The following is a 7,885-nucleotide window of genomic DNA, read 5'->3' as shown; positions in this document are numbered from 1 at the left end:
ATTGTTTCAAGAAGGGAAGCCATTGAGGGCTTCTGTGTAATTGTAAAATATTACATAGAAACCAAAGGCCTTAGATACCCGTGCAAATGGGAAAACGTGATGGATACACTTGCTTCATTTTGGTTTGGTCTCTGTACTCTAACCTCTACTCTGTCTCTGTCGACAGGCTGTGTCAATGCAGTCTCGAATCGCGTCTCGAGTGCCTGGCGTCCCCTGTGGAGACCCAGCAGTCGTGGTGTTTTCTTCATGTCCACATTGTCTGTCAGCTGGACAGGGGATAGGACCGTGACACTATGCTGGAAATGAGGAATACTCAAGGTAACACCTGACTTAAACACCTGAGAAAAGCCACGGATAGTCCTGGATGCTTGGTTCTTGCCTAATTGTTGGTGTAGTGTAGAATTACACAGAGGGCATTGGTGATAGGGTTAAATAATGTTGTCCACGCATTGTGTCGTGGATTTTTGCTCTTTTGTGTAGCTAAGGAACTGCACACTGCAGATTTATAAGGAGAACACTGCAACCTCCATGATTTCAGCACGTACTCTCACACCTATGACTACAATTTCCTCCTCGCTTTCCTGTCTCATGGATTCAGCTGCAGTCCTGTTGACAGGATCCCCAGGTGGAGGGAATCACTCAGTGGTGTCTGAGTTTGTGTTTCTGGGGCTCACCCAGTCCTGGGGGGTCCGGCTCCTCCTCCTGGCATTCTCTGCCGTGCTCTATGTGGCCAGTGTGACGGGAAACACACTCATTGTGTTTTAGGTGGCCTCTGACCCCCACTCGCACTCCCCCATGTACGTCCTGCTGGCAGGCCTTTCCTTCATTGACTTGGGGGCCTGCTCTGTCACTTCTCCCAAGATGATCTGCGATCTTTTCAGAAAGCACAAGGTCATCTCCTTCAGAGGCTGCGTCGCTCAGGTCTTCTTCATCCACGTCATTGGTGGTGTGGAGATGGTGCTGCTCATGGCCATGGCCTTTGACCGGTACGTGGCCATCTGCCGGCCCCTGCACTACCTGAACATCATGAGCCCGCGAGTATGCGTTTTGTTTCTGGCTGCTGCCTGGGCTTTTGGAGTTGTTCACTCGCGGTTCCAGCTGGCATTTCTTATTAACTTACCCTTCTGTGGTCCTAATGTACTGGACAGCTTCTACTGTGACCTCCCTCAGCTTCTCAGACTGGCCTGTACGGACACCTACGGGCTGCAGTTTATGGTCACTGTCAATAGCGGCTTTATCTGCTTCGGCTCTTTCCTTGTGCTCCTCGTCTCCTACATCTTCATCCTGCTCACAGTGTGGAAGCATTCAGCCCAAGGTTCCTCCAAGGCCCTCTCCACCCTCTTGGCTCACATCACTGTGGTCACTTTGTTTTTTGGTCCTGCTCTGTTTGTTTATGCGTGGCCTCATTACAATTCACAGATAGACAAGTTTCTCGCTCTCTTTGATGCCTTCTCTCTCCTTTTCTGAATCCACTCATCTACACATTCAGGAATAAAGAGATGAAGGCAGCCATAAAGAGAGTTTGCAAACAGCTAATGATGCGTAAGAGGATCTCATAAATGATATAATGGAGATTTCACATTAACCATGATTAACTTTATATTTCTTTCTGTGTATTTTTGAGACATCAAATATTGATTAGAATAGAGTAGACCTATAATTCTTATGATTTATCTTGTGAAGAATGAGTCATGTATTAAGAGCAACTTGTATTTTTACCCTCTGTATTTTTTAGCCATGTTTTATAGTTTTGGGTTTTGTTGTTGTTGTTGTTGTCGTTTCTAGTCCTGGGGCTTGAACTTGGCCTGGGCACTGTCCCTGAGCTGCTTTTGCTCAAGGCTAGCACTCTACCACTTGAGCCACAGCACCACTTCTGGCTCTTTCTGTGTATGTGGTACTGAGGAATCATGCATGGGTTTCATGCATGCCAGGCAAGCACTGTACCTCTAAGCCACCTTCCTAGCCCTGTGTTATAGTTTTTGCTAAAAAAATCTGGCATTTTTAAAATTTATTCCTAGCTGTTCATGTTTTGATATGCTTCAATTAATGTTGGGTTTTATTTTAGCTATAGATGTTGATGGAGAGTATATTGAAGTCAGAGTTTTGCTTGATAGCATCCTATAAACTGGTAAGCAGTCTACCAATAGATTATCCTTTACAGATGGGTCATGTTGTTGGAGAATTACAATATTTGTTTCAGTATGGATTGATTCTGTTTATTTCTGTGCCTAATTGTACTTGCTAGGCATATGGTGTAACTCGGATTAGAAGTGACTAGATATCCTTGATGTGTTTCTGTTCTTAAGAAAACCGTTCAATCTTTCATCATTAAGTATGATGCAAGATGCAGGTTTTTGTGCCAGGGCTGGGCTTGAACTCAGAGCCTGTGCTCCTCCTTGACCTTTTCACTCACAGGTGCTGGCCCATCACTCGAGCCACACCTCAGCAGTCACTTTGCTTGTTATAAGATATAAGAGTCTCAGCCTTTCCTGCCTAGGCGGAGTCTGAACTGTGATTCCAGCCTCATGAGTAGCAGGATTATAGGTATGAGCTCTCCCTCCAAGATGTAGTTTTTTTCTATGGGTATTTTTTTTTTTATGTCCCGGACCCCTCTCTGCACCTGATCCCCGGTGTCCCGCTCTGCTCAGCAAGTATTGTTTGATTACAGTACTTGTTGGTGGACTGGGCCGCTCTTAGAATGGAAGCACTGCAGATCGGCATGCACAGGCTTCTGACCTGCTAATTTTATGAATTTATTCATGTATGCCGACATCAGGGCCTGAACCCACGGCCTCACAGTCTCACTTGGCTTTTTTGCTCAAAGCGGGCACGCTTAGCTCTTGAACCACCCCTCCACGTATGGCTTTTGCTGCTTAATTGGAGAGAAGAGTCTCGATGGCTTTTCTTCCAGAGATGACTTCGAATTGCAATTCTCCGATCGCAGCCTCCTGTGAGCCAGTAGCACTCTTTCTCTCTGTATTTTTGTATCAGCTGTAGATTATTTTTAATATTCTTGGCTCATTATGCTATTGTCCATTCTCCTTTACACAGTTGTCCTCTACGTGGCCCCTGGCCTTGTCTGCGTCTGCTTCTCTTTCTTTCTCAGCCTCTGTGTCCGTGTGTCTGCACAGAACCACTTGCATAGGGAGAAAGCACAAAGAAAATTGCTGCTTACAATGTGAGGGGTTTTGTGGTCAGGGCAGTGAGATGCATGGCTTGGCAAGTCACCAAACACGAGTCTCTCTCTCTCCTCTCTGCATTTTCTAAACCATGGACCAAAATGATTAGTGGACTTCTCTAACTTTATGGTTATGTCTGAATATTAGATATTGGCTCCTTGAAATTTATATTTACTCCTAATATATGTTCTAGTTCCTCACCGTATTCTCACAGATCATTTTAGGATTTTTCAGGATTTAAAATTTTAATTAAAAACTATTATAGAAAATTAACCTTTGGATGGTTTTGCTTAGACCAGACCTATCATTTATAAGCTATTTCTTGTTATTGGTGTTTACACATTACATCAATGTTAATTTTATGGACAAAAAGGTCATGAATATTTCTCCCCTGTGTATTTTCATGACTTCTACCTTATTTATCCAGTTTGTTGTGAAGGTGTCAATGGACAGATCGACAAAGCCACAGACTGATCTGTGTGCGGCACCCTAACCCCTGTAGTGATTTTCATACTGCAGAAGTAGATTTAAAAACAAAGTTATTCACTCAGCTTTTTCATCCTGTTATTTTTGTCTAATTGTAATTTGCTTATTATTTGTGTTCATGGCCAAAAATATTCTTAGCAGGAGAAAGAAATGGCAATTTACAGAGTCAGAGGCCGTCCCTGAGGGACCCATTAGCCACGTCCCTTGCTCCCCTGGGAAAACCCACATGCCTGTGGAAGCCAGTCCCACCGCGGGCTGACTTGGCTGGGGCCTCCGTCTCCAGTGCCACTTGGTCACTACCGACGCACAATTAGTTCTGATAATGAACCGCAGTCTCAGAGGCAGTGCCTTGCCTCTCTCCTCACACAGGGGAGTATCACTACGCAACAGACAGAAACTTTCTGCATCGTCCTTACTCCCTGAAGGTGCACTTTCCTATGCCCTGCGGTCAGAGAGCAAACTTTCTCCCGTGCGCTGTGCTTCCTGATTAGCAGGGAGAGCTGGCAGTGTGTGCTTCCCACACAGGTGACCGGATGCTGGCATCCAGACAAGGAACCCACAGTGGAGGCTTTGTGCTGCCAGTTCTTCACCGTGCTCTCGTTTTTATTTTTCAACCTGTCAGTATTCATCCAAAAGCACTATAATTTAGAATTGCTTGTTTTTTTTTTTCATATGGTATAGTTTTTTAGAAACTCTTCTAGTAGACAGCATTCCTACAAATTAAACTTTTGGTGATTATTTTATCATTTGCTTTCTACTTTGAGTTTTGCTGATTACAGTGTCACTAAAGTTGAACATTTCCACTAACTTTTGCATTTGCTCCAAATGACAGCTGAATTCAGAGGTTTAATCAAATAGTTGTTTGGTGTCATTTGTATCAGAAGGCACAATTACGACTCATTTTCTTAGTTTTCTTTTTTTTGGGGGGGTGGTCCAGTCATGGGGCCTGAACTCTGGGCCTGGGCGCTGTCCCTCAGCTCTTCAGCTCAAGTCTAGCACTCTACCACTTGAGCCACAGCGCCACTTCAGCTTTTTTTCTGTTTATGTGGTGCTGAGGAATCGAACCCAGGGCCTCATGCATACAAGGAATGCACTCTACCACTGAGCCACCTTCCCAGTCCCCACCATTGAATTTTAAAATACATTTTAAGTGCCTATTTTTTATTACTCTTTATATTAAATGCTTCAATTTCAAGAACTTACAAGCTAAGCCTTTGTTCACTGCCTTTAAGGAAATCATACTTCAGAATTGCACCGAAATGGTAAATAATAATTTAAACAAGAACATTTGATCTCTGAGACTGAGATAACTTGGAAAAATACAACACATTGCGGTCTGTAGTGCACTTGGTTTTGTCCTTTCTTAATTTTTTTTCTGTTGTCTCTCTTCCATTAGTGTTTTGTTGGATAGCTGGAAAAAGTAAAAAAGACTGTGCCTTTTGGCAAAGGGTAAATGAATGGTTTGTGGGAGATGTGTTGAGATATAGAACACAATTTTAAAATAGAGTTAGGACATTATTCAAGATAAGTTACTAAAATGTTACCTATAGAGATGAACGTAGGGTTTGTGGAATAAATTTTAGATTCTTATCTATACTGTTAAATACATGTAAAAACTGTTCAGATAATTTCTCCACTTGGATTTGGGGTTAGTGAAGTAATTCACAGTGTTCTACTGGTCGGTTAGTAAAGGCGAATTATCCTGAATTCCATTGAGCTGTACTCATCTCTGGAGACAGGAAAGAACTCCAGTATGAACTAAATTTCCTGTTTTCCACCCCATCTCACCGGTCTTTGTGTTGTTGGTCTGAAGTGCTTAAGACAGGCCTTCCGGGCATCTATAGAACCTTTGGACCCTATAGAATATCTTGTAAGCCTTTTCGTGGCACTTTTAATCTCTTTATTCCTCAGTGTATAAATGGTTGGGTTTAGCAGCGGTGTAACAACAGAATAAAACACAGCAAGAAACTTGTCCAGCCAGGTGGTGCTGAGAGGCCACACGTAGATGAAGATGCAGGGGCCGAAGAGGAGGACCACCACCGTGATGTGGGCCGAGCAGGTGGACAGGGCCTTGGAGGCCCCGCTTGTGAGAAGAATGTACGTGTAGGAGATCAGCAACAGAGCGAAGCAGGTTACACCCACAACTCCACAGGCAGCGTTCATCAGTAGGTCCAGATTATAGGAATCTATGCAGGCTAGCTTGATGACCAGTGGTATGTCGCAGAAGAAGCTGTCTATATCCCGGGGGCCACAGAAAGGCAGCTGTATGACCACTACCAGGTGACTCATGGCATGCACGAATCCAATGGCCCAGGCGGTCAACACCAGCTCCACACACCTCTGCAGGCTCATAATGGTGAGGTAGTGGAGCGGTCTGCAGATGGCCAATAGTGGTCATAGGCCATTACCACAAGGAGCACCATCTCACCTGCAGCAATGAAGTGGGCAAAGAAAATCTGGCACAGGCAGCCTCCAAAAGAAATGGTCTTGTCCTCCTTGAGAAAGTCTGCGATCATCTTGGGGGTGCTGACGGAGGAGGGCCGCAGATCAACAAAGGACAGGTTGGCCAGCAGAAAGTACATGGGGGAGTGGAGGTGAGGGTCAGTGACGATCAAGATCATGAGGACAGAGTTCCCTGACAGAATGATGACACAGAGCATCAGAAATGCCAGGAAGGGGAAACCTGAAGATTCTGTGGGAGCCAAGTCCCGAAGCACAAACTCGGACACTGTGGACTCATTGTTTCCATCCATTTTTTTATTCAGATGTCCTTGGAAATAGCTGAGGATAAAATGTCAGTTACTGAGATGAGAAAAGGTACTTAAGTTTTAGAATTTGATATTCACATTGAAAGTTACCATCGATATCAAAAGTTAAAAGCTGTGGAAGCAAACGTCCTGGCCAAATGAAATTATGCCCTCCAAAGAAGCTAATTGAGTCAGATTTCCAAGAAGTAGAACAAGAGGTGTGATTTTTTTTTTTTATTGAAATGGTTTGTTGGGAAAGTACTCTCACAAGAAGGGAATAGATTATAGCAGTAACAGGAAAGGCTAACAATGATCATGCTTTGAGCTGAGTGGTAGCTTCTTCCTCCAGTTCAGTTTTTAAAAAGTCTGACTATGGTACCAGAAGCCATTTTACCACATGATAGGACTTGAGTCATAGACTTGGAAAGGTGATGGTTAAACTGATCGTGAACTTACTTAAAAGCCTTAACATGGTAATGTGGATAAATAAAACAGACATTATAATTAAATGATGGTAATATATATTCTATAATATAATTCAATATGGTCTGCTCAGGAAATTAATTGGAAAAAATAACAATGAAGAATCATGTTGAAACAGGTTAATCAAAGTAAAAGACAACTTAGAGTTACATTCAAGCTAGATGATTTCTGAAAATTATATGTAATTTACGCTTATTAGTAGAATATATTTTACTATTAGTTTTATGAATGAATCCCTAAGCTTTGAATGTATCATCTCCATGTTACCTGTTTTCTACCTTTAATGACCTGTAGGTAGATAGGTATATCTATTATTTATTACATATGATGAAATAATTATCATTAACATGATCACCCTCGCCATCTCTAATTATTTATGAGAATAAGTTATATATAAGTGTATCAGTGAAGTGTATCTTTGTTAGTGCTGAGTGTGAAGCTAAGCCCTTCAATTAGCACAATTAATTCACTTTTAAATTTAATGATATTGATTATATTGATTTATAAGTAAATTTATAATCCTCAGGCTACATAGTGGAAAAATACTTCCCCTTCTTTAATTGTCTCTTTTGGCACTGTTTTAGTTTATGAGTTCCATCTTGTTTTATCCTTTGAAATCTCTAGAGTGGGGCTGAGGAGAGCAAGTGAACATAGAAGCCATGAGCCATCAGCACCGTTTTTACCTTCCCTTAGCAAATCATACACTAAAGCAAAAAGAACAAAATTCTCTTGAAATTACGTACATTACATTTGCTATCAGAAAGGAGATATAATAATAGTCTCATAACTTGCAAATAAACATATTTCTTTGACAGAAATAGGCCCAATTTCTTAGGAAAATATACAAGTCTTCCACCAAATAGAATACTGTCCTTTATTATTTTGAGTAATCTGACATCTTTGCTCAAAATTTAATATCTTAAGAACACAAAAATTTCAAGGATATGATTTCAAAAACTATCTCTACCTGCTAGGATAAGTCTCCTGGTG

The 7,885-nt window shown here is 42.1% G+C and overlaps 2 pseudogenes; one reads left to right on the top strand and one right to left on the bottom strand.

Moving 5' to 3' along the window:
* Positions 1–588: 588 nt before the first annotated feature.
* Positions 589–1,559, top strand: LOC122114404 (annotated as a pseudogene).
* Positions 1,560–5,423: 3,864 nt separating this feature from the next.
* On the bottom strand, positions 5,424–6,418 carry LOC122114403 (annotated as a pseudogene).
* Positions 6,419–7,885: the final 1,467 nt, after the last annotated feature.

Source organism: Dipodomys spectabilis, unplaced genomic scaffold, assembly GCF_019054845.1.
Source record: "Dipodomys spectabilis isolate Male_0828 unplaced genomic scaffold, ASM1905484v1 ptg000108l, whole genome shotgun sequence".
In the NCBI taxonomy this organism is placed as follows: Eukaryota; Metazoa; Chordata; class Mammalia; order Rodentia; family Heteromyidae; genus Dipodomys; species Dipodomys spectabilis.
Note: the sequence above shows the minus strand (reverse complement) of the source record. Positions and strands in the feature narration are given on the sequence as shown.